Genomic DNA, 27,993 nt, shown 5'->3' on the forward strand with positions numbered 1-27,993 from the left:
AATTTATGCATCCTACCTCTCATCCTATAGAAAGCCTTCACAAAACTTCTTAAACATCTACAGAAAAACATTAAATTAACTATTTATTCTAAATTGAAAAGTTACCAACTTACTCAAATACATTTCTTTCTTTCTTCTTCTTTTTTTTGTAGCTGGCTAGTACCAGGATCTGAACCCAAAACCTTGGTGTTACAAGGCTGTGCTCTAACCAACTGATGTAACTGGCCAGCCGAGATAATACCTTTAAGGGAAAGTACAAATTTTAAGGCTCTTCATTATCTGGCCCCTGTGTCAGCTTGGCCCTACTCCTGTCCCCCTAGTCTATTTTATTCCACCCGTACCAGTCCAGTGCAGGTCTCCCTGTTCTGCCTTCATACACACTGAAACCTCTTCTAGGGGGTCCTCCCTCTCTGGCAACTTCTACATTTAGTTTATTACTAATCATCCTTTTAATCTCAGCTCAACCGCCCCCCTTCTAGAAAGCATTCCCTACATCTCCCAGTTTGATAGATGCCCCACTTTTTTGTTCCCACAGAACCCTGTGCATATCTTTATAATACCATTTATCACACTGTTTAAGTGTTAAACTGTTTTGATTGTCTTTTTTCCAACACTGGACAAATAATGTAAGGTTATGGAAGGCAAATATCATGTCCTATTCAATTTTTGCCCCAATACCTGACACGGTACCTGGCAAATAAGAGATAAGCAATCAATGGCTGATAGATGAGTAAAAGATGCCCAGTGAAAGTTTAGATGATGAATGAATAAGGGGCAGCTCAAGCCAAACGTAAGTTGAGGTGGTTTAAAATAGACCAAGGAGGGGTGAAATTTTCTCCAAATTCCTTATGTGTTTACTTTAAAACAAGAAAGCTTAGAAGTCAACTTTGTTCCTCATGATTTTTTTAAATTCAATTTTATTACTTGAAAAAGAATTATGACCATTTTTGTTGAGGTGCTGAGTACTTCATAGTGTATTATTAAAAACATATTCAGGGAAAACTGGTATAAATCCAAAAGCAAAAACTATTAATGAGAAGAAAGGAGCAGAAGGGGAAAAAAAGTCACTACTAACAGAGAATTAGGTTTGGTTGGTAAGCATATGACAAAACAAAAGGCAGTAAGCCAGAATCTTCCACAGAGAATTTATGTATCAGCAACATACTGAGAATCAGGATCACCCAAAAGAGGAAGTCAGCTTACCAGTATCATAGCAAATCATGACTGAATGGGGCTGGAATATATGTTGTGATCTGAAAGTGATGAAAAAAAAAAAAAGACAAATGCAAGGACTGCAGAATTACATTAATAAAAGCTCACAAAGAAAAAAAATACTAATAAATTAATGACATCAGCAACAATAATAATGGTAAAATAAATGCTACCATTCACAGATTGATTATATAATAATGAGGATTTTGTGAGTAGTTACACTTTCATTTGTATTTTTCTCAAAATATCAGAACTCACACATTGATACATTGTACTCTTCCAATTAGTTACCTCAGAAAGCTATGTATACATGGCTCAAAACACTTCTTAAAATTCCTCTTTAAAAATTGCTTTCAGAGCATTTCATAAGCTATATCTAAGAATCAGTGTCATCATATATCATGTTTTACCAAAAATGGAATTACCCAGCTTACTCATTTGCTTTAGTTTCCAAACTTCCTTGAAATAACTTTTGCCTATCACTAAATATTTAATCTATTCAAAAGACTGAAAATTAACCACTAATAATCCAAAGTATGCATTGCAGGCTCTGTTGTTAAATCCCCAAACATAACAGCATTTTTGAAATTTAATTCCTTAAGTGTCTACTATATGTAAGGTACCATGGGAATACCAACTCCAGTTTTTACTATCCATGATGTGGCTATGTTCATTTTTCAGAAACCTCAACTTTCCTTAAAAGTGACATAAGTGTCTGAGATGGGATAGAGTCAAAACCCTTACCCAGCAAGGCATGAAAAAGGTTCCTCAAAGTCTGATGTGCACCTAATTTTGAAGCTGTATCTTCTGCCATCTCCCTTCCCTCACCCCATACTCACACCACATCATCTAACTGCTGTTCTCTGAACACACCATGCAATTTCACACCCCTGATGCTTTTCCCACATGCTCATTCCTTTGCCTGTAATGCCAGATTTTTTTACTGCCTGGCAACATATCATGGATAGTTCATGACCTTATTTAATCCTAAAGCAATCTGAATGTATCTCCACAGTAGTAACTTGATCATAATTCAAACAAATATGTATCAACTCACTCCCCATCCTGCCTGAATCTCTCTCTGTTCTAGCCACAACTTGCTCCACTTTCAGTAGCTTATATTCACTATGCTTTTGCCAGCACTTTTAAAGATATTGATTTGAAAACCAAAACATTTTAACTATTTAGAAGAAAATGTTGGCTAATACTTCATAACCTCAGGGTAAGGAAGAATGTCTTAAGAAAAAACAAAACAGAAACTACATACACACAAAATCGACTTTATCAAAATAAAAAACTTTTGCACATCAAAATCAACAGAAAAAAGTAAACACAGCCACAAATTGGAAAAGAAATACTTGCAATGCCTATAATAAACAAAAAAGCATGAAATCCAAAATATGTAAAGTATGTCTTCAAATTAGTAAGAGAAAGGCAAACAATCCAATAGAAACATGGACAAAAGACAAACAGGCATTTCACAGAAAAGGAAACATGAATGACCACAAATATACGAAAGGCTGCACAACCTCGGTCATAATAAATACAATTCATATTAATACAACAGTGAGTTCACATTTGTTTTAGGCAGAATGACCTCCCTAAAAAATGTCTACATCCTAATCCCTAGAATGTGTGAGCATGTTACTTTACATTGCAAAAAGGACTTTGCAACTGTGATTAAGTTAAGGATCTTGCCATGAGGAAATTATTCTATACTATTTGAGCAAGCCCGATGTAATCACAAAGAGGGAGGTGTGAGAGTGAGAAAAGGAGAAGTGACCATAGAGACAGAGGTCAGAGTGATGTGGCCATGAGCCAGGAATGTGGGCAGCCTCCAAAAGCTGAAAAAGGCAGGAATAAATTCTCTCCTACAGCCTCCATGAGGGACACCAGTCTAAGGATACCTTGGTTTTAGTCCTGTAAAAAAACAGTTTTGGATTTCTAACTTCTAGAACTGTAAGATAATAAGTTTGCATTGTTTGAAGCCACGAAGACCATGGTGATTTGTTACAGCAACAGGAAATTAATACACATTCTACATCAAAAATTAATATGACAAAAATCAAATTGGTAGAGATGGGGACAGATGGGTTATATATTTTGGAAATAGCATTTATGGATTGCCATTATCTAGTTGGAATTATCTAGTAAATTTGAACATGTGCACACCATATAAACCAGCAATGCCACTTCTAGGAATAGACTCCAGAGAAACTCTCATACATACATAAGGAGATGTATACAAGAATGTTCATGAGCAGGACTGTTTGAATTGCAAAAATCTGAAAATAATAAAAGTGTCAACTGACAGGGGATACATAATTTCTGATATATTCAATTAATTAAATGTTACACAGAAGTAAATATGAACAAACTAACTATATGAAGCAGAATGGATGAATCTTAGAAACTGAATGTTTAGTAAAAACAGCAAGTTGCAAAAGACAACATACTATGTGAAATCATTTTTAAAAATAAAGCTCCCAAACAAGCAAAACTGCACATACACCTACTAATAGATTGTTTTTCTTATATATGTGTATATATAACACATTTTTTCATTTTGCTTACATACACACACAGTGTAAAGTTAGGGACCAATAAACAGAAAATTCCGGGTCACCTCCAGAAGAAAGTAGGGCACAAGGGACAAAGTGGAAAAAAAGCACATGGGAGATTTTATGGTACTGATAATATTCTACTTCTTAAGTTTGAAGGTAGGTCTTACTATGCTTCATCAACTGTTTGTCACATATACACACATTTGGTTTTTTCCAATTTAGCCTCATGGAAGTCCATGTTTTCATATAATAAAAGAGATTTTACTATTTACAAACCTTGTAATTTGTTTTTACCATACACATGCATCAATTGCTAAATATCACATTATACATTTTTACTGTAATCCATCTTCCTATTTCAGTCTATGTAAAATTCTCTTCATTCATAGATTACACGGGATCATGGAAATCATTTGTATGTATTTGGTGGCAATTAACATATTCCCCTTCTGAACTGTTTTCTTAAATCTAAAGAATAAGGAAAAAGCTATCCTTGCATCATCTCAGACACATCAAAAGAGAAATAAATAAGACAGTACGGTTATTTCTGAAAGTACTTTGCAAAGCAGAGAGTCAAATCTTCGGCAAATGCTGTTACACTCACCAAGCCTCTTTCTCAGCCTGTTAAATTCCTTTTATCTTGAGGGTTGAATTCAAGTGTCATTTTTTCCAGGAAAAATTTAATTGATCTCTAACTAAAATATAACCTTTAGGATTACAAAATTAAGATGATTGTTAAGACCTGTTCATCTGTTTCTGTTTTAATGTATATTCATTTGTACAGCAGTCTTCATAATTACGAAGCACATGAAAAAGCATTATTTCATGGAATCTTCAAAACATTCCCTTAGGAAACGTGGCACAGAAATGAGAGGTGACTTGTCCTAATTGTTAATAAGGAGCATAAATGGGACTTGAATTTGTGCCTTCTGACAGCTCTGTGCTCTCTATAAGAATTTTCATTTACTCTGTGTTTGTGGCATCATCTCACATCCACTCATCCCAAATTCACATATACTCCTTCTCATCACCTAGAAAAACATGCACTGAGTACCCACATCAAGCCTCTTCACCAGGGTTGTGCTAACAATCAACAGCCAGTTACCTAGTCTGATCCCATCCAAGGCTATTTCTCAACCTACCACAGGTAGATTAAAAAGCATCTCATGATTTAGGAAGGGTGTCTCCAGTGAACAGCCAACTCCACCACCACCCCTTGAAAATGAATCTAGCGCCAGGTCAGTAACATGTGGTTTTTGTATTCAACTTTTTAGTGTTTGGCCCAGTGCCTGACACACTGGAGATGCTTAATAAGGATATAATGCATGGCTGGAAGGACAAATGGATGGACAGAGTGAGGCAGGGAATCATCCTGCTGACACCTAACTTATTATCTTTCCCACAAATTCCTCTATCCAAATTATTTTAAATGTATATATATATAAAATCTACTCTTTATTCCCCTAATACAGGTTTATGAATGAAAAAGATTACGAAATTTAACAAATTCTTAAAGAAACACACTTTAAAATATAAAAGGTGATACTAATATGAATATCAAGGGCACAAAAATTACTTGTTACCAGATTTACACTCTTTGCTAATCAGACTATTATTGTTTCCCCTACAATTATTGCATTAGATATTCTACAAAAGAAATATAAAAAGGTATGTACATTCTCACAGGTGGGGGTACATTCTTATTAAAGGGGTTGAAGGATGGGAGTTGAAGAGTGAAGGAGTGAGTAGAGAGAAAAAAAGATAAAAGGTCAAATCTATCCTTTGACCATACCAAAACACAAGAATAATTACCACAAATAGCCATGTCCTAATTACATGATTTCACTGTTGATCACATGTAGCCTATTTTTAAAAATGCCTTTAGGGAAGAATGAGAGGAGAAATGCTATTCTTATGAGCTAGCTATTCAGTGAGTTTTATACATCCATTGAAATACTGATAATATTTTAAATATATTACCTTTCTAATTTTGGGGCAAATAATTTACTAAAGTAAATAATTTTGCAAAATACAAGCCAGTTTACCATATTTTCTTATAATATTCTCATCCTCCTATTTAGGAGGAATGCCATGTAATAAAATACAAAAATTCTACCTTGAATAAACTGGTCCAGACTCCCTGGTAGAGGGGAATTGACTATTTTCTAGGTTATTTTTTTAACGTTCCATAATAAAGTCTAACACGTTATTTTTAGGAAAAATCTAAAACAGCACTGCCATTTTTTCAGGACTGGAGGATCAAGCATACCTAGCTGTTAACTCTCATGCAGCTTGTCTCTTTTTACATTTTATTATTAACAGCTCAACTTGAGCTGGGTTGAAAAGGGCAAAGACCATTCAACTGGAATCTCTTACTTTAAGTATCTGCCAGCAAGCTGAATATTTAGAGGTTAAAATTAAATACATAATCTATTTATTGTATTTCAAATGTCTAGGATTTTGAATCCAATAGCTTAAACAGAAAACATAGGCTATAAGAAATAAATGTTTTCATATAGAGGGCATAAACTTAAGTTTTATTTTGCTACCTAACTTCCCCTAAAAAGAACATGTAATATTTTATTTCATTATAAAAATAAAATACATGTGTGTTTGTGGTATCTCAAAATTACATCCTAAAAATTACAATTTGGGTTAAGCAAAATTCTCCATGTAGGGAATAGCAGCATGCAAAGACTTGAGAGTCAAGACACTATAGATTACTTTTCAGATTTTTTTTTTCTTTCTTTTTGAAATTACACAAAACAAAGTAATCCTGTGGTCAAAACTGAGGCAATCCAACACATTTTAGTTGATTTTGGTTTATTCATACATTTATGTTTCTTTAAACATATACCAAGTCATTCAAAAACACTGAGCTACAGCAACTTTGATTACTTGAAATATCTGGACTGTTTTTCAAAGCAAATTACTCCTAAAATGAAACTTATTATTTATCCAGATCTTTTAAAAAAATCTTACTTGCCTTTAACTTTTGAATGAATGATTTAAAAATTTTCATACCATTTGATATTGTCTCAGAATATATATACATTTAAAATATTTTCAGAATTCAGATAACTCATTTAACTTCAAATCCGTATTTCTCCTTAAAAGCAAAATTTAACATTTAAACAAACTGGGGGAAAAAAGACCCACAAAGCAATTATATTTAATTATATTTTAAAAGACTGATTAAGAATTCCAATGCAATTATATTTAAAGAATACATAATTACATTTAAAGAAACTGATCAAGAGTTTTCAATATGTATGATGTTTCAAGGATCATAATGGCTTTTTTTTTTTGTCTTTTTCATGACCGGTACTCAGCCAGTGAGTGCACCGGCCATTCCTACATAGGATCCGAACCCGCTGCGGGAGCGTCGCTGCACTCCCAGCGCTGCACTCTCCCGAGCAGCGCTAGGCCCCATAATGGCTTCTAATTGAAGTGTTAAACACAATGTAAATGGATTTTAGGAAGTTAAGAGGGAACAATGATCAGGAAACTTGAAAATTAAATTATGTCATTTTTAAACTCTGAAAAATTTAATCCTCTACCAAACCATGGTAATAATACCAGTGACAGATTGATATAAGAACAACCAGAACAAGGGTCAGATGAGACGGCTCAGAGACTCGTATGTGTACTGGAAATCTAAGAAATTATAATGGTCACAGGGAAAGGTTCACAGTCATGTAATTGGTACTGAGAAACTAACTCGCTAATCTTAAAACAAAATTACACTAGACTCCTACCTAATGCCATATACGAAGCGCTCAAGAAGAATTAAACACCCAAACATGAGAAGCAAACTACAAAGTTAATAGAAGAAAACGTATAAAGATACCTTCATGAGTCAAGTAAGAACTTCTGAGACATAAATTCGAAAATGCTTACCATATAAAAAAACAAAATGATAAATGTAATTATATCAAAATTAAATATTTTGGCTCAGCAAAGAACATTGTTAACCAACTAAAAAGAGAAAGAACACATTTGAAGTACTTAAAACTGACAGAATATAGAATTTACCAAAAATTTCCAAATCAACAAGAAAAATATAGCAATCCCAATGAAAAAAAAAAGGAAAAAGATATGAACAAGCAACTTGGAAGACCAAACATATAAAGAAATGTTTTAATTTAATTAGTAATCAGAGAAATGTAGATTGAAACGAGGAAATAATGCTTTACACCTATTAGATTAGGAACATTCAGAAAGCTGGAAAATGCCCTGTGTTCTTAGACATGTGGACAGAAACCACATAAATGACTGGTGGGAAAACAGACTGGTAGAGGATGTAAGGAGCAACCTTGCATTACTTAGAAACTTGCATTCTGCTCCTAAGTCTCTACCCCTCCAAAATTCTCTTATCATTAGGGACTTGTACATTGATATTTACTATACCGTTAGTTGTGGTGATGGGAACTTGGAGGCTACGTAAGAGATTCATCACTAAGAAATGAATAGGCAAAACAGGGTTGATACACAATCATACCCAGACATTTAAAAGTATGTATTTCACATCCATTTAAGACAAATACATCTTAAAAACATAGCAATGGGTGAAAAGAACTGAGAAATAAGATGAAATATGTATATATTACAATATCATTTTTTTGAAATTAAAATACAAGCATACAAAACAAACATTTTGTGAGAACACATACTAAAAGAAGATAACACTTAACTGCTTTAGAAAGGTTGCGCCTGTCCTTCAATAAATTCATATCTCTTTAAAGGAAATAATTACTTTGCAATACATCTGAATTTAAACTAAGCCCAACAAATCACTGTTTTATATAAGAAAAATATATTTGCATTAGACAACTAAAATTACTTAAATGCCAAACAATTCATTTCTTAAATTAGTCTCAACTGAACCACATTTAAATCATATACATGAAGGTATGGTTTTCTAAAGTGATTCTTAGCCCTTTAAAAAACCTTTTATTTATCTGCTCAGCAAGTAACAAAAAACTTATATCTGTAAAAATATTTAGCTGAAATATTTAAACATTTAAATATTGAAACATTTAAAAATACTTAAATGTTTGTGACTGTGAGAATGGCACAAACAAAATAGAGTCCAGATAGTCTTCTCCATCTTCTTGGGGAGGACAGAATGACTCTCTTAGGCCCCGATGACAACTTGGCATGTATAACAAACCTCGAGGGAAACACGATTTGGCCCAGAGAGGGAAGAGCCAGACCAGTCTACTTCCCTCAGATCCACAAAGATTTCTGGCATCAGTGAGAAAAAGGGAAATAAGACTTTTTTTTTTATAACATCAAAATAAATTATACAATTTTTAATGACAAAATAAATCTGAACTTCTTCCAATCTTCAGACAAGCCTACCCATGGTCTCCAACAAAAATAGTCACTTTGAGAATACTGAGATAGTTATACAGTGTTCAATAAACTACATTTGGGTTTAGTAAAAGAGAGCAACTTCTTACTAGTATTATGGAGTTATTACAACTTTGGCATAATCTCCCATTCTTTCTATGTCTATACGATAAGAATTATAGCTCAGAATGATAACTTTTACATTATAATATTCTGAATCATGAGTAATCTATAAATTGTTAGCCATGATGCTACGTAGGTCCTTGGGATACAATGGTGAATATCAACAACTAGCACCTGTAGCATTTACCATTTGCCAGGAGATGACAACTCATTTAAGTTAGACATGGTATTTGACTTCATGGAGTTCAGAGTCTGGGTGGTAGCAAAGATAATACAGGCTGATAGAGGTGAGGAGGCATGTTATACCAGGGAAACACAAGGAAGACTATGGAAAAGTACAGCACGGGAATGTAATCTAACTGGGGAGGAGAGCGGGTGGAGTGCCAGGATAGATAAGCATATTTTCAAAAGATTTTCATAGAAGATTTTCAATAGAAGAAAAGAAATGGACTTCACTGGCCTATCCTCAGACCATTCTAGCCAGTCAGGTTCTGCAGCTTTGTTCTCTCCATATGTTAATTATTCACACACAAACTTTTCTGCCCATTGGTTTGTAACCAGTTTTTCCAAGAGGAAAATACCAGCCATTCTGCCCCTGAATCATTTTAAGAGTAAAGGGATAGCGTCAACGATTAGTAGCCAAGGCTGGAGTTAATCTCTAAGGGACTCTTGTTTCCTGCCTCTGCATCAGCTTTTGTCTAGGAAATACAGACTTAAGCCAAGTACAATGCTAAGTATTTTCACAGAAATTTATTCCCTACCACAAAATGGTAATAATGCCCACTTTATAGATGAAGAAACTGAAGCTCAGAGAAGTCAAAGCAACTTGCCAAAAAGATCCAATAATTTGTATTAACTAAAATTTAAATTCAAGACAGAACTCCAAGTTCAGTGCTCCTCTTATTAAATAAAGGCTGATAAATGTCTTTAGGAAATAACTTTATTTATGAAAGCAATGGTGATTTTATTTTCTAGCTATTCCTAGCAAAAATAGTACTATTTGTTCTTCCTTAAAACATTTAGACAAAATTATCAAGGGCTTTTTTCCCCAAGAGGTTAAAAACAAAACAAAACACACAGAAAACTCAAATTTACTTTGTGTATCTTCCACCAAGGGTGTAACCAGACTGGTAACAAGAAATATGACTCATGAGTAATACCTTGGCACAGAATTCTTAGTATTTCTAGATACCTCTGACACATAAGGGAAATGTTATATACACCTAACTACATTTTCTTTTCCTTTGAGAGTTTCCTGTTCTCTTTAGTTCAAATTTCCCTCAATCCTAACAGCATGCCTCAATCCCAAATATGGAAAAATATTCAGAATATTAAGGAAATAATTTCCTGGCAGAATTTGCCAAAGGAAAATATAAATAAAAAACTATTATTCACAAGTAAAAGCAATAATGTATTACGTAATTTAATATGTTCTGAGCAATTTTCTCACTACTGAGAAATAATGTGATAATATTAGAGAAAATTCACTCCAACAGCAATAACCGTTTACACCTTATTCTTCTGCAAATAAAATGACATACTTTTATATTACTTTATAAAATGATCATTTTTTATTTAAAAAAGAAACTTGGGTTTCATGAAATATTTTCCTTGCATATTCACTATAAATGTAAATGTAAAATATTTCTGCCTTATCTACTGTTCTTTACCTTTTGCTTAAGCTAAGTCGTGTGCTGAATCCAGCTGAAACCAGCTTTGCAAGAGGTGATGGCTAAATTTTCAGAAATTCTGTACAGCTAGTTGTCAAATTATTAATAGCTTCAAACCATCCAAGGTGGGAGTATTTTACACAACAGCAATCAGCAAACACTAAAAATCAGGGCTTCCCCCGCCCCAGAATAGCCAGTTGCTATAAACGCTTGTCAGTACACCATTGGGCTTAGGCTACCCTAGCACTTCGGAAGCTTGTATTTTTTTTTAACTTCATTACATCTTTTCTTTTTCTCTCTAAAAACTGATTTTTGTGCTTTTATTTATTTATATTTTTCCAAAGGCCTAGCTTGAAAATATTTATATTTAACTTCAAAGAGTTAGGATATTATGACTAAGGATTTAAATTAAAAATATTCTTTCACCAAAATATTCTCACAGGAAATGCCTCCCTGAATCCTTATCTGATTGGCCTGATTTAGCATACTCTGCTAATTTAAAGGCAAAGTCTCTATTCTTTGTCAGGATGCTAAAAGCAATTTTTATTCCCTCCTATGAATATTTTGCTTGAAGCTTATTCATGTATTCCTCATAAAATACAAATGTATTAATATCAGTACTAAAATTTCTATAGTCTTTTGTGTTGTACATGATGTTACACATTCACAGACACCTTTTGCATTTAACTATGAATCAACATCATGCAAAAAATAGAGGATAAAATTGATCAGTCCCTTTTACTGAAGAAACAAAGAAAAGAGGCTGTAACTTCTGTTAAGGCAATGAGAACTAAGTTAGAATAGCAGGGTTTCCATGGACTGTTATGCAGATAGGCTCTTTTTGCAGTTTAGGTTCAGCCAATCAAACTTACTTGCCCAAGCTTAAGATGAAGTGAGGCAGAGACCATACTGTCAATGACATATATACATTTTTTAGCTGCTTAGACAGAGATGCCGGTATCCAGTAATTACCCTGCTGGTTGCTGGGAGGCAGAGTGAGTCACATCCACTTGGCTGCTCATAATACTTGCAGCATGGCTATACAGCAAGCAACAGTAAAGGTAGCTTCCTGAAGCGGCACTGAGAGTGTGTGCTCTAGAGCAGAAGTTGGCAAAGTTTCTCTGTTAAAGAGCCAGACAATAAATACTTTGCCATGTGGTTTCTGTTGCAACTACTTAACAACTACCATTGTAGTGTAAAAGCAGTCATGACAATACGTAAATGAGTAAGTATGGCTATGCTCCAATAAAATCTTACATATAAACACTGAAATTTGGATTTCATATAATTTTTAGGTGCCACAAAACATTATTCTTGTGATTTTTTTTCAAATATTTAAAAATGCAAAAACCACCCAGTTCAAGAGACATACATAAACAGGTGATAGGCTAGATTTTGCCTACAGGCCATAGTTTCCCAAACTCTACAACAGTCTCCTGATTTATACAGAAAGTAGCAGCTCCTTTAATGACCGTTTCTGTGGTGCAGCATTGGGTGATGTTTTTAAAAGTTCAACCATGAGCTTAAAATCTGTTTCTTCAGATCTTTTCTCCCCTCTGTGATTCTGTAAGTCATTAATACCATGTAATAAATACCCTCCTGCTTAAACTGACTAGAATGAATTTTATTCTCTACAACTAAATTGGTGACTGATTCACAGTGCTACACATATATAAGTAATTTTTGTTTTCCAAAAAAAAAAATATCCTCATTTTGGCAATTATCTTTTAGGTATACACTGTAAAATATTCATTTATAAATTAATTTTAAATGCTACAAAAAAACATGACTTTAAAAAAGCAGAACACCATGATAAAAATAAGAAAACTTCTGATTAATAATTTGAAAATGTTTATTATGTATATACTACAAAAACATAATATTATATAATGAAAAAAATCTCCTCTGCTCACCTCCTTTTGGTGATTAGGGAACCTGCATTAGATTACAGAGTGAGAAAGCAGAAAATAAGTAAATGCAAATGGATATCTTACATATGGAAACTCTATTTCCTTTTGTTTTTAGGGCAGCATAACTATATTACTAAAGTCTATGATGGTTCTAGAATATCTTAACAAGTGCCAACTGCCTAATCTTAGAGCACCACAATAATTTCTCTCCAGGTATTAGAAAGTCAAATTAGGGAAGACCTTCAGTTCACATCAACAGCCTTAGCATTAATTTTTCCTGGAAGGCACCTTAGAAAGTAACCCTGGAAACGGGAATTGTTTAAAGGTAATTTAGAAAAATGGTCTTCAAATTATTTTTTGTTTACCATCCCTAACATAAATCAGAATAACTAGGTGTCACCTTTAATATTTTTATGTTGATGTCTAATACTTTTCAACCTGAGTGTAGAGAGTTGCAAAAGATGTCATGATAAGTATTGACAGTTTTAAATAAAATGACACATCATGCTTTTGAATGTATCTACAGGATCTAAATACAGTGGCACAGTTACTATCCTCCATTATATATTTTTTAAAAAGGCTCTTCTTTAATAGTCAGAAATTTTAACTTATTTTGAGTCAAACCTCAGGCATCATATTATCTCTTATAAAATATGTATATATATATATATATATATATGTACACACACACACTTTATACATACATTTTATATATATAAACTTTATATATAACATAGATTATATATATATTTATCTCTAATAGATAAATAACTTTTTAAAAAATACAGTATTATCATACTAAAACTAGTAAGCATTATTCTTTAATATGAAATAACCAGTGTTTACATGTTCAATTATCTCAAAATGTCATTATTTTTATAGTTATTTTATATAACTCAGAGTCAAAATAAGAACCATTTATTGCTATTGGCTGACAATGTCTCTTAAGCCTATCAACATGGATCACCCAGTCTGTACTGGGTACAGGAATTCTGTGCTACCTACTAGAAGACCCGTAGGTTTGTTTGTTTAGTAACTTATTTAACAAATATTTATTAAGCAACCATTATGTTCCAAGCAATATTTTAGGTGCCAGGAACAAACAGGGAGAACAGAAACTTGCTTAAGTTTGTGTCCTTTGGAGCTTAGATTCTAGTGAGGGAGAGAAAAAAAATAAAGAAATCAATACATGTCTGGTAGTAAGACGGCTGTGAAGAAAAATTAAGTAAGCTTTGAAAATACAATGTTCCCAGAGTTGCTGTTTCAGTCTTCATGGTCAAGGAAGAGTTCTCTGAGGAGTTAACAGCAGAATGGAAACCTGAATAAATGAGGGAGTAGTCCATAAGAATTTCTAACGGAAAAGAATTCCAGGCTGAGGGAAAAGCAAAACCAAAGGCTCAAGGTAAGTCCATTCTTGGCATGGCTGATGAACTGTCATGAAGCCAGTACAGGTGAAGCAGAATAAGAGAAGGGAAAAGTGTAAGCTGTTGACTGTTTACACTGTGATTCAGTGTTTACTTCTCTTCAGCTGCTTTGCATCAACTGATACCAAGGACACAGCTCTGTACACTACCTCCTCTACTCTGCCTCTTCTTTTCACTGTTTTCTGCAAAAAAAAAAAAAGGTTCATCTGTGTCTTTTCTTGCAGCCTCACCTTGCCTGCCACTATGTAGTCTCCACGCCACCTATTGTGGGAGAGCTCTGTGCTGTGTTTAAGACCTGTAGATATCCCCACACTTCCTCAATTTGTTCTCAAGTTCACAGTGTTTGGCAGCTTTTCTTGCAGTCTGAAGCTTGGGATTATGGTTTTCTCCTCATTTTGCTAAAGTTCAAAGATTTCTTCCCTATTCTTTATTCTTTTAGCTATGCTCAGTTAGGATTAAGAAGAATAGAATACAAATGCTTTTTACTCAACCATTTTTAAATGGAATACTTTTCATGTCTACCACAGATAAGTTTAGAGCAGGTACTTCTACAGATGGGTAGAACTTAAATTTCTCAATCTCTAGATATTCTATTTTGATCTCTAGATTTCCCTATTTGAAAATTTGAGAAATTCTAAAACACCAAGGTCTACAGATTTATAACTATTATTTTTTAAATGTAACACAGAATCAAATTTAAATGTATATTCAAGTATCCATAAGGAAAATAATCTTGGAAACTATAGTAAATTTCTACCACAAACCTTACATTCAAGCTAAGAAATGATAAAAGGCAAATAAATGTCAATATCAAATGAAAACGCAGTGAAGAGACAATAAGCAAAACACTGAAACAACAGAATCTATGTTAAATAAATATAGCATTATTACTCTCAAGAACGTAAGTTCTGGTTATGTTGGTAAAGGCTTAGTTTGGTTTTTGCTTTAAATATTAGTTAAATTGTCTTTTACTTACCATATAAATGATATACATGAGAAATATTCTTCTGAATCACTTAAAGGCACTTTAAGTATGTCAGCTCTTTAAAATAGGTGAACATTTTCCTCAATCTCAGTTATACAAGTAACTTAGTAAACACTTTCTTCATAAATGTAAAATTCAGTTTTACCTTACTAAGTTATCTAAAACACTGAATTAGTCAGCTCAAATGATTACAAATAGCAAGAGTACAAAAAATCTATACATTTTAACTTTTACTTTCCTGTTCATTTAGTAACACTTTTTACATACAAGTACTCTGCTAGATGCCAGTAATAGATAAACATCATACTCTATCCTCTAGGGGTTTGTGGGTAAGCTAAGAGATATACTAGAAGCAATGTGATAATTGCTATAATAAACAATAATCAAACAAGTAAACAAGATGCTATGGGAACACAGGGAAGATGCAGTTAACTATCAATACAGAAGGAGACATATGAATGAAATCTTGAAAACTGAACAGAAGTTCATTTGGCTGACAATGGGCTGGACCTTATTTCCAGCAAGTAGATTGTATGTATACAGAAGAGGAAGCAGAAACATGCTGCTGGGTCCTCCAAGTAGTTTTGCCTAGTTGGAACACAGGGTGAATAAGGAGAAAAGCTGGAAATGAGGCTTGCATAGAAAAGGCAGACATAAGCAGATCATAAAAGGCCCTATGTGTCAGGCTGACAATAAACTCCTGTTAAGCAGGAGAGTAATTTACATTGAAAAGATATTTCTAAACATAGTGTGAAGTGTCGGATAGATATATTTTAATGATCCTTCAGCAATAAAGAAAGTGCCAGTGAAGGCAGAGGTGGGGCATAGTGGTCTGGTAGAATACAAGTAACGCCTCCAACACCGGATTAACAATCTGGGAACTGGATGTCTTTCAGGATCAAAAGGAAGAGATAAAGAGAATACAGATTTCCAGCTTGTGTGACTGAAAGAATGGTAGTGCCAAAGTAGGAAATAAGTAAAGGAATAAGAATTAGTGGAAATGTGTGTGTGTGTGTGTGTATATATATATGTGTGTGTATATGTATGTGTGTATATATACATATAAAACAAATTTGGCCATGGTGAAATAAAAGTGTCATAAAGCAAACTAAAAACCCATGACTTGGGTTAAGGAGAGGAAAAGCAGATGTACACACCTAAATAACACGTCCAAAACAAGGATTAACATATCAAATAATAAGCAGAGACCCTCAATTTCAAGGACTGTAAGATTGTTTTCTATTTTCCAAATAGAAAAAACTATAAGCATATTTATAAAAATCTAAAAAAGCATTTTTAGCCATTGAAAAATACTTTTTGAAATTTAATACATGCATAGGGTTAAAAAGACCATACTGAAAAAAACATCCAATAAAAGTAAATATTCCACCATGAGGCTCCAGTTCTCCTTCCTAGAGCCATCATTACTACTTTCTTGAATATCTTTGCAAAGATATGTTAAACATGTATAAGCATATAGGTGTATTTATGATATATACCTACCTCTAAATAGCCTGTTAAAAATAAATAATCTCAAGAAGGCACATTTTAAATTTCCTAAATATGATATTAATCAAATTCATTATGGTTGCAGTACAAATGAAGATAATTAAAAAAGCCATTTCTACTCAAAAATAATTTACAGTCTTAACTGACCAATAAATTCCAATGGTAGTGAAGATTAAAAACAAAACCCCACTAATTTTTCTTCCCATATACTGACCTTTAGGGCATTCCTTGGATAACAGGTTCTGAATGTGTGAGCACAATAGGGCTCATTCCCCTGATGGTATTTTACTCAAGACTTGAAATTTGGGCTCCAACTAGAAAGGGGGAAAAAAGATTACAAATTAGTGTCTAATTCAGAATATTTTACTCTACATGTGTAGACCAGATCCACAAATTATCCCATATGTGAGAGATTTTCAACTCTGGTTGGACACTGGAATCAATAGGGACCTTTAAAAGATACTCAGATGCCTAGAACCCATTCCCATTTAAATTGGAATCTCTGGGGCTGGAGCATGATTTTTTACAGGTTCCCCAGTAAACTCTAACATGCATCCAGGTTTGAAAATCACTGCCATAGAAATGTAAGATCAGATTTTATGGAAGTCACCTGTAACCTTTTTATCTTTTACTAAATAATACTCAAGTATAAGAAATGCACTTTTAACATAGTTGGGCAAAGGTGGTTCTAAATCACTAGAGTGTTCCTAATGCAAGACAAAGTGACAACAGAGATCCAGCAGTGCAGCACTCAAAAGGTATTCACCTTGCATTCTCTGAACAAGCTGAATACCCCAAGACAAACCTACTCTGCATCCTGCATTATTTAAATCTCCCTGAATTAGGGCTGACCAGTTAGCTGTCTTGGTAGAGCATGGTACAGATAACACCAAGGTTAAGAGTTCAGATCCTCATGCCAGCAAGCATCCCCCCCCGCAAAAAACCAAAAAACGTCCCTGAATTACAAAGAAGTTACACACTCAGAGACAACCAAATCTGAACTAAAATTTAACTGAACAGCAAGATACAATGACTACTGCTCAACTGCAAAAATCAGAACTGTGGTAAACAAATTAAACTCCCAACAAACAGCATTGACAGGACCTCTTTTATAGGGATTCTAATCTACGGGACATGTGAGAGGTAAAGCCTGTCTTGTTCAATATAGCTATTTAAACAAATTCAAATTAATTTAAATACATTAAGTAAAAAAGTCTAGTTCCTCAGTTGCATTAGCTACATTTGAAGTGCTCAACAGCCATATGTGGTTAGTGTCTACTGTATTAGACAGAACCAGTACAGAACATTTCAACTATCACAGAAAGTTATATTGAACAGTGCAGGCATGGGGGAAAATGAACCCCTGAAATTTCATTCTAAATTTGTGAATATACGTATATTCTAGACAGATGATCCATGACTTTTTTTTGATTCTCAAAGGAGATCAAGTTCAACTGCCAGTTCAATTGCCAGATCAATGATTCTATTGCCAGTGTCCAAACCCACAGAAAGTAGGAAAGAGCTTGTCCTCCAGTTACCTCTCTTAAAAAACCATGTCATATCAACAGAAGCACTTCCCACTCACAGACACAACCATTCAACCATCACATTAAGCGAGGAGGACTACCATTAGTACAAAATGTTCTTCCACCTCCCTGACGTTGTCATGGTCCCGAGCCTTCACTGCTTTTTCAGAAGAGAAAAAGTAATAGTAAACCATAACCAGAAAGATATACTTCCGGGCCGAGCCCGTGGCGCACTTGGTAGAGTGCTGCGCTGGCAGCGCGGTGACGCTCCCTCCGCGGGTTCGGATCCTATATAGGACTGACCGGTGCACTCACTGGCTGAGTGCCGGTCACGAAAAAACGACAAAAAAAAAAAAAAAAGAAAGATATACTTCCTTTGCTTTAATCATCATCTCCACCTTCATTAGCTGCTGGCATATCCAAGGAGTTTTGCCTTCCTTTCAACCTCAAATCCTGGCTTTTGTGGCAAAGGAAATCACAACAAAATGAAAGGCTAATTCTGCATCCCAAAGATGAAAGAAACAACTTCCAATAGCATCTATAGGATGCTGTTCCTAAGAAGAACTCCAAGAATACTTGGGTATAAACCTGAGATTTAACAGCTAAGTACTCATCAGGAACTTTACACAAACAAAAACATGGACTCATAGGTGAGCTCCCATTATGGACAAACAGTCTGGGTTTGGCATCCATGCTGAAAATGTCTGGGTTTGCCATTGAAACAAACAAACAAACTGGCTTCTAAAGAGATTTCACGCCTTGGTATGATTGCTGCCTATCTAGTTATAATCAATTTCTAAGATAAAATCAATTAGTTTAATTGATTTAAAAACCTAGCAACTCTCACTCTGATTCTTTGCACCTAATACATACCTAAAAAAGGCAACCTTCTTAGAATGTCCCATCATATCCTAATTGATTCAAATAAAAATTACTGAAAAAAGGGTATGCATTTTATCTATGAAAATAAGACACATTCAAGCCAAAAGACCACACACAAATATATATAAAAATAGAAGGTAAAATACATCCTCAATGTAAGACAAGACCAAAGCCTGTCATAAATTATGTGAGCCTGCTGTGTGAACTATAAGGTCGGAGTTCAATAACATCTCATTAATTCAAATGTTACTAAACTAAGCATTTTGAAAAATCAGTAAACTGGGCTCAGTTGGTTAGAGTGTGGTGCTATAACACCAAGGTTAAGGATTGGATCCCTGTAACAGCCAGCTGCCAAAAAATAAATAAATAAAAATAAATAAAAAATAAATAAAATGAAAATCAATAACTTAGAAGTTTGACAGTTTCATATCAAGTTAAACATGTACTTATCAAGTCCCAGGCAATCCCATTCCTAGGTAAATACTGTAAGTATTTACCATAGAACAGAGATTGGCAAATTACGACCATGTGCCAAATCTGGTCCACCCATTTTTGTAAATAAAGTTTTATTGGATCACAGCCATATCCATTCATTTATGTATTGTCTATGGCTAATTTCGCACAACAGCAGAGTAGCTGCAACCAATACCATATGACAAAAATACTTCCTATCTAGCCCTTTACAGAAAAAGTTTGCTGACCCTTGCACTAAAAAAATGAAAACTTACATTAACACAAAACCCACACACGAAAGTTTATAGCAGCTGTATTTCATTATGGCCAGAAAATGGAGGCAACCTAAATGTACTTCAACAGGTGAATGGATACACAGACTATGACATTCCCATACAACTCAATAAAAGTGATACATGTAATAACCAGGACAAGTCTTAAAGGCATTATGCTGAGTGAAAGAAACCAGCCTCAAAACATTACATACTTTATGATTCCTTTTATATGACATTCTTGAAAAGAGGAAACTATATTGATGGAGATAGATTAGTGGTTTTCAGGGGTTAGAAGGTAGAGGGAGATTATGACTATAAAGAGATAGCGCAAGGAAGTTTTTGGGGAGATAAAACTGTTCTATATCCTCATTGTGGTAGTGGTTACACTAATCTGTATATGTATCAAAATTCATAGAACTATAAACTAAAAAGAGGTCAACTTTTCTTTATAATAATCTAAAAAATAAAAAAATTAAAAACAGTATGATAGTATCTTAGCCCATTTGGCTATGATAACAGAATACTTGAGGCAGGGTAATTTATAAATAATAGAAATTTATTTCCTCACAGTTCTGAAGGCTGGGAAATCCAAGGTCAAGGCACCAGCAAGTTTGGTTGTCTGGAGACGGCTACTCTCTGCTTTCAAGATGGTGCCTTGTTGTGGCATCCTCTGGAGAGGAATAATGTGTCCTCACATGGTGGGAGGTGGAAAGGCAGGAGACTGAATGCTGTGTGAAGCCTCTTTTATAAGGGCCTTTAATCCCATTCATAAGGGAGAAGCCCTCATGACCTATCACCTCTTAAAGGCACCACCTCTTACTACCACCACAATGGCCAGGAAGTTTCAACACCTGAATTTTGGAGGGGACACATTCAAACCATAGCAGACAGTTAAAAGAAAAACAATAAATTAGCTAAGAAACAAACTCTAAAAACTCAAGGCAAAGAATTTGAGAGTTTGCCAAGGAAGATCAGAAAGGGCAGTCTGGGTCACTATGCTCTTGGGTTTTATTCCTGGTTTTATCATTGATTCACCATAGGGCATTAAATCAATAACCCATCTCAGTATTTCTCTGTGATTTTTGTGCACATAGTTTGACAGGCTGATATCTGAGGGTGAATATAAAGTCCTGAATGCAATATTTTCCCTGTCAAATATGACATAGTACATGAAAAAATACTGCAATTCATGTTATCTCAGAATACCTCCCTTCCACTCTCTAGATTAGCCATGAACATAAAGGTGTGGTTTATATTATAGTTGTGAGCCTCTTTCATATATTCAAGTTTTCTCACTAGCTCTCAAAGCTCTTTCCCAACTCCAAGCTGCCAAGAAAATCTGGCATTTTATCTACATACCAAAGGTCAATACCACATATGTTTTAGTTCAGTATACGGGCTGCAATTTTCTTTCAGGCAACCAGACCTGCAAATTGCCCAACAGCAGCCTGTTAACTGTCACCCAGAATTAATCAAAAAGATAAATCTGGTAAATACAAAATAATATCAGGGAAAACAAAAAGTAGATTTTAGTGCTTTTACAGGTTAAACAATAAAAACAACATAAATTGGTTATATATTTTTTAAATCCAATAAAATAGGTTTAAAAAATCAAACATGAAAAACTAGAAGATGAAGCTCTCTGAGATACCAGCAAAAACATTCAGACTAATTGCTTCCATTGTGTATAATTAACAGACCATATCTTAAGTTAAAATTTTGAAGACAAAGAACTTAGGACTGACTACTAATCTTTTGTAAAACATTTACATCAAGATCAAAGAGAAGGAGCTTTTATAAAGGGCAAAATAAATTTTTCATCATGACAGAAAGTACATCCAAATGTCCCAGCATTTTGTGGTGATTTTAAAATGTCAGCAAAGTCTTTGACACTCCTACTTTCAAAAGGAAAAGCCTATCTCTGTTCTCCTTGAGTGGGGATACTATGTGACTTCCAAGATTAGGTCATAAAAAGGGTTCATATCCTAGCTTTGCCGTTGACAATGATGACTCTTTTTCAGGTTTATTGCCAGGATTAGAGATAATGTATATAAAGCATTTTACTAGGTGCCAGAATATTAAAAACTTAACAAATAGCTTCTAACCAACCACTTAAAGTCCTCAGGGTCTCCCAGAAGATGTACATTATCAGGATTTAAAAACTTAAAAAGCTAATTATGTTGTTGAATAAAAGTCACAAACTGCTGAAATCAAACCAAATCACAAAGACTATAAAACTTTTAGAAAAAAATGCTTACTTTCTATTAGGTTGAATCAAATAAAATTGCCATTTTTATTAGGTCAGGAAGGGTAGAGTATCAGTATTTTTATGGTTCAATCTAATAGTTATAAAAACAAAATATAGAGGAAAAAAGAAATATTATTGAAGAGGCATTTTCTTATTATTATTCAATTTTTTTTTGGAGGAGCGGGGGAAGCAGCTGGCCAGTATGGGGATCCGAACCCTTGACCTTGGTGTTATAACACCTTGCTTTAACCAACTGAGCTAACTGGCCAGCCTTATTACTAAATATTAAAATAAGTTTATATCTCATAAGCTATGGTATAATAAGAAAAACTGAAGCCAAGATAGCTATAAAATGGTATGGTCCATTTTTAATAGCTATTTTAATATGTCAGTTATTAATACAGCCTATTATGATTAAATATTATAATATTATATATTTGTATATAGTTATAGGGTTTGCATTAGGAGGTATGGAAAGTGAGTTAAATGACGTAAGTCATAATTTCATCATTTCACATACATGACGGCTTACCAAAAGGCCTTAAAAACAATTCATGGATTATCTTAGTTTATAATACAATACCAAACAACATATTTTAAAATAAGCAATAGATCACTTTCTCCAAATCAGACAAAAAATGGGTCTTATAGAAAATAGGAGAATGACTGGAAAATTAGCACCTTGATATGGAAATACAAATTCCCATTCACTTAATTAACATTCACTGAGAGCCAGATACTAGATAGTCGTCATGAGGTAAACACAGAGAAAATACTGGTACTTTAAATATGCCCATGGTTAAAAAAGAGAAGAGAATACCATCCACAATGATGTCCTTTTCTATTTATCATTTTAAATGGTAAATTATTTGGAATTACTTAAATTTAACAGTAACAAATATTTCTAGATACTACATATCTTATGCTTGAAATGGTATTTTTATTTATTTGTGATAGTTAAGACAAGTCCTAAGTACTTATTTAATCTTCAAACCACCCTATAGGTACTATTATTACCAACATTTTACGGAAGAGGAAATTGAGAGGCAGAAAAATGAAGTAACTAGCCCAAGATCACAAGGCTAGTAAGTAGAAAAGCCTAGATATATAATCAGGCCATCTGGCTCCATCATTAGTGCTCTTAATGATCATTATTCTGCCATTCATATTCAACTTCATTATCTTACCTCTCAGGTTCAACTTTACTAGCATGGATTCAAATTTAACAACTTTCTGGTACCAACTCTGACAGTCAAGGCAAAGGACTGAATTAAAATAAACTATAATTCTCAGGCACAGTATTTTAAAAATCTGATTTATCAATCTGTTAAGTTTTTCACTTAGCTTATCTATGGAGTAACAAAAAAACCACAAACTGAGAAATCATTTGTTAGGGTTAGTAGGAAACTTGAACTAAAGATCATCTACATAGAGAAACGCAAACTATATACTGGTTTGCTACATGTAGGCAAATGGAATGGATCCAGTGACAAAAAACAAAAACAGAATTTTAAGTATAGGATACATGAGCAAAGGTTCAAAGCTGATCTAGGAGAAGCATTTTTTTTTTTTTTAATTTATTTTTTTTTTTAATTTTATTTTGTCGATATACATTGTGGCTGATTATTGCTCCCCATCACCAAAACCTCCCTCCCTTCTCCCTCCCCCCCTCCCCCCCAACAATGTCCTTTCTGTTTGCTTGTCGTATTAACTTCAAATAATTGTGGTTGTTATATCTTCTTCCCCCCTCCCCGGTTTGTGTGTGTGTGTGTGTGTGTGTGTGAATTTATATATTAATTTTTAGCTCCCACCAATAAGTGAGAACATGTGGTATTTCTCTTTCTGTGCCTGATTTGTTTCACTTAATATAATTCTCTCAAGGTCCATCCATGTTGTTGCAAATGGCAGTATTTCATTCGTTTTTATAGCTGAGTAGTATTCCATTGTGTAGATGTACCACATTTTCTGTATCCACTCATCTGATGATAGGAGAAGCATTTTATTTATTTTTTTATTTATTTATTTTTTAGGTGGCTGGCCAGGTCAGGGATCTGAACCCTTGACCTTGATGTTATAATGCTGTGTTCTAACCAACTGAACTAACTGGCCAGCACAGGAGAACCATTTTAGAGAGTGAGTGTTTCAGAAATGATCTGATCATTATATATTCTACCAGTGTAGGCAAACTATAGCTTGTAGGTCAAATCAGGCCGGCTGCCTGATTTTGTAAATAAAGTTTTATTGGAACACAACCATGCTCATTTGTATCTTCTAAGGCTGCTTTTGTGCTACAGCAACAGAGTTGAACAGCTGCAGAGACATTATGGCCCACACAGCCTGATATATTTACTATGTGGCCTCGCTATGATTTAAATGTCTGTGTTTCACCTCAAATTCAAATGTTGAATCCTAACCTTGAAGGTTATGGTATTAGGTGTGGCCTTTGGCAGGTAATTAGGTCATGAGGGTGGAGTCCTCATGAATAGGACTGGTGCCCTAATAAAAGAAGCTTGAGAAAGGTCCTTTGCTCACATGTGAGGTCACAGTGATAAAACGGCCATTTATGAGGGAGTGGGCTCTGACCAAATAGCAAATCTGTCTGTGCATTGATCTTGTGCATATTAGCTTCCCAAGCTGTGAGAAATAAATTTCTGTTGTTTACAGGCTACCCAGTTTAAGGTATGTTGTTATACTGGCCTGAACAGACTAAGACTCTATCAATTTGAAACCACATAAGAACTGGGAGAACCCACGCATTAAATATAAAACCTCTGTCTCAAGGTGGCTATACTGCTCACAGACATACATGTAAACAAATTAAGAGCAAGGAAAAGGAAAATAAGAGAATATTGAGTATTTACTATGTACAAGACACTGTCTTAGAAACTTTAGATAAATCAATTCATCTAATCTTCAAAGCAACTCTGCTGTTATTCCCTTCAGCAGATAAGGAAACAGGCACAGAGAGGCAAAATTCCAAAGCCACACAGTTAGTAAGTGGCTTTGTTACACACTCATTCAACAAATGGCAGGCCAAGTGGAGATTTAAACCTGTCATATATTACACTGCCACCAAAACTTTAAAAAATAAAATAAAATAAATAACAAAAGAAAGCATACATGTCTTTAATATATATTAATATAAATAAACCAAACTTTTTGTGTTACAGTTTGTCTTCTGTTTTTTACAAAGCAAGCAAGAATGTGGCCCACGCATATAAACTCTAAAGGCTTGAGTTCTCTCCCTAAAAAGGTTGTTATCCATTTCACAACTTTAAATACCATCTTTATATCTCCTCCTGAGTCTCTGAGCTCCAGTATTGCATAACTGGTTGCCACCTGACATCTCCACTAGATGACTTGCAGACATCACAAAATTAACAGTTCAAAAATAAACGCTTGATTTCCCCTCTCACTGACCTCTAGTCTCACTTAAGGACATTACCACTCACCCATCGACTCAAGCCAGAAATGGGTATTGTCCTTGCTTTCCTCCTCCCTTACACTCTCCATGTTAAGTTCCACTGGTTCTACTGACAAAACAGATTTCAAATCCATTCTTTTCTCTCCCATCACTTCAGATCAAGCTGCCGTCATCTTTTACTTGTACTACTATAACGGTCTCCTTAGGATTTTCCCACTTTCTCTCCTCCCCATTCTCTCTTCTGTAGCCAAAATGCCTTTTTTTTGTTGTTAACAGACACCATAATACGTTAACTTCAAAACCCTTTAATGGTCGAATAAAATTCATGCTCCTTCTCATGGCCCCTTAAACTCTAGATAATCTGATCCCTTTCTACCTCTCAAACTGCATTCCACTTTCCTGCTAGACATCTCCAGGCATCCTTTCAACTCCTAGAACACCAACTGTTCACATTGCAGGGCCTTCCCTCTTCCTGTAAGTTCCTACCAGAAACAGCTACTTCAGTCTCAGCTTCAAGACTGCCTCTCTTGACAAGCCTTTTCTGACCTCTGCCTTCCCATCACCCTCTATCACCTCATCTTCTTCATTTCTTCCATAGACAGCACTTATCACTACTGAGAAATGTCTATTTATCTGTTTATTATCTAGCTATCCACCTGATTATAAACCCCAAGAAAGCAGAAATTATACTTTCTTAGATATTTTTGCCTTTAATTTATAACTCAGTATTCTTGTTATAAAATATTTCTACTTCATAATCCTGAATCCCAAATAATTTATTTAAGAGCTATGGTAAAAACGTTGGGGAAATTTTCTTTTTATAATAGAAGGGAGGGAGGACAAAAACCTACCCTGGAAAAAGTGATAAAAATAAAATTTGTATATCAACAAGTAAAAGAAAATGACATCTAATGTTCTTCTAATTTTCTAGTCTTTGTTGCAGTATGAAAGGACACAAAATTAAACATTTGTAACATAAAGAGAGACTGAACACAGTAATTCAGTAATGGCTTAAGAGTCTGCCATTGCCCACTCTATTGAAAATAATCCTTACAAAATACTGATATTTTCTTATATAAAATCCCTGAAGATTTTCAGTAAGTAGATTATTTCTGTAACTAAAATAAAACTGACATTTAATATGAAATTAAAGGATCACTTACTAGATTATGTACATAATTGGTCTTTCTTATTCTTATATTCTTTCTATAAGCAAGTACAAACAACATTTCATTTTTTATCTTCATGCTTTCCCCTCTAATTCTCTAATTTCCAAAAAATGTACAATATCAATTAAATAACCAAAAATTTGCTTGCTTTAACATTAATTTTCCTGGTATAACTTTATCAGTATTCATAATAAATTTGATATTTGCAGTTCTTTTGGAGTACTGTCAACTGAAAGAAACTATTAAAAGCAAAACTTAAAGATACATAGTAGAAACATTTTTAAAGGCACACATTAAGAGTAATAATATAGCCAATTAAAAATAAAAATTTAATACGGTAATGGAAATAGTGTGGTATTGGCATAAGGATGGACATACAGAACAATGGAATAGAATAGAGAGCCCAGAAAAAAACTTTCACATATATGGCCAATTGATTTTCAGCAAGGAGGCCAAGACCACTCGATAGGGAAAAGAAAGTCTCTTCAATAAAAATAGTGCTGGGGGCCGACCCTGTGGCGCACTCGGGAGAGTGTGGCACTGGGAGTGCAGCAGCGTTCCCGCTGCGGGTTCGGATCCTATATAGGGGATGGCCAGTGCGCTCACTGGCTGAGTGCAGTGTGGCCGGTCACAAAATAAATAAATAAATAAATAAATAAATAAAATAAAATAAAATAAAAATAGTGCTGGGAAAACTGGATATCTGCATACAAAAATTAGCTTCAAATGAATCACAGACCTAAATTTAAGAGTTGAAACTGTAAAACTTTCACAAGAAAATGAGAGCAAATCTTTGTCACCATGGATTTGGTGATGGTTCCTTCAATATGACACCAAAAACACAGAAAAAATAAAATAAACTGGACTTCATCAAAATTAAAGACTTTGATGCATCAAAGACACTATTGACAGAATGAAAAGACAACTATCTGAGAGGGAGAAGATATTTGCAAATCATATATCTGATATGGGTTTAATATCCAGAATACATAATGAACACTTACAACTCAACAACAAAAAAGCCAACCCAATTAAGAAATGAGCAAAGGACTTGAACAGACATTTCACCAAAGGAGATGCACATATGGCCAGTAAACACATGAAAAAATGCTCAGGCTGGCAAGTTAGCTCAGTTGCTTAGAGCATGGTGCTGTTAACACCAAGGTCCAGGCTTGATCCCTGTACTGACCAGCCACCAAAACAAACAAAAAACTAAAACAAACAAACCAAATATTCAAAAATGCTGAAATATCGCTAGTCAGGG

General features: G+C 34.3%; 1 protein-coding gene across 9 annotated transcripts in view; it reads right to left on the bottom strand.

The window, feature by feature from the left end:
• WDFY3 (WD repeat and FYVE domain containing 3) overlaps window positions 1-27,993 on the bottom strand; it is a 273,216-nt gene that overhangs the window by 190,715 nt on the left and 54,508 nt on the right. For 8 of the 9 annotated variants that reach the window (XM_063108855.1, XM_063108859.1, XM_063108857.1 and 5 more), the window contains one exon: window positions 16,967-17,066. The gene's annotated coding sequence lies outside the window, so the exon portion shown is untranslated. Of the gene's footprint in view, window positions 1-1,203; window positions 1,256-16,966; window positions 17,067-27,993 lie in introns of those variants that run through there. The other variant, XM_063108853.1, reaches the window with a different exon arrangement.

Source organism: Cynocephalus volans, chromosome 9 (assembly GCF_027409185.1).
Source record: "Cynocephalus volans isolate mCynVol1 chromosome 9, mCynVol1.pri, whole genome shotgun sequence".
Classification (NCBI taxonomy): domain Eukaryota; kingdom Metazoa; phylum Chordata; class Mammalia; order Dermoptera; family Cynocephalidae; genus Cynocephalus; species Cynocephalus volans.